Genomic DNA, 237 nt, shown 5'->3' with positions numbered 1-237 from the left:
GAATTGGGATTTCCAGGGAACCCTGGGAAGCTGGGACGGCTCCCAGAGGCAGCCGGGGCCTCCCAGACTGCGGGACTGGGGCGTCCGGATTCCCCCAAAACCCTTGGGAAAAGCCAGGAGGGTTTGGCAGGATCACCCCGACGGAATCCCAAATCCCCAGATTCCCAAGGGGGGGGACACTGCCCCACATCCCGAATTCCCTGTCCCTCCTGACCCCAAATCCCCTTTCCCAGCCCC

This window comes from Geospiza fortis, unplaced genomic scaffold, assembly GCF_000277835.1.
Source record: "Geospiza fortis unplaced genomic scaffold, GeoFor_1.0 scaffold735, whole genome shotgun sequence".
Lineage (NCBI taxonomy): Eukaryota > Metazoa > Chordata > Aves > Passeriformes > Thraupidae > Geospiza > Geospiza fortis.
The sequence above is the reverse complement of the archived record's forward strand: the minus strand, read 5'-3'. Positions refer to the sequence as shown.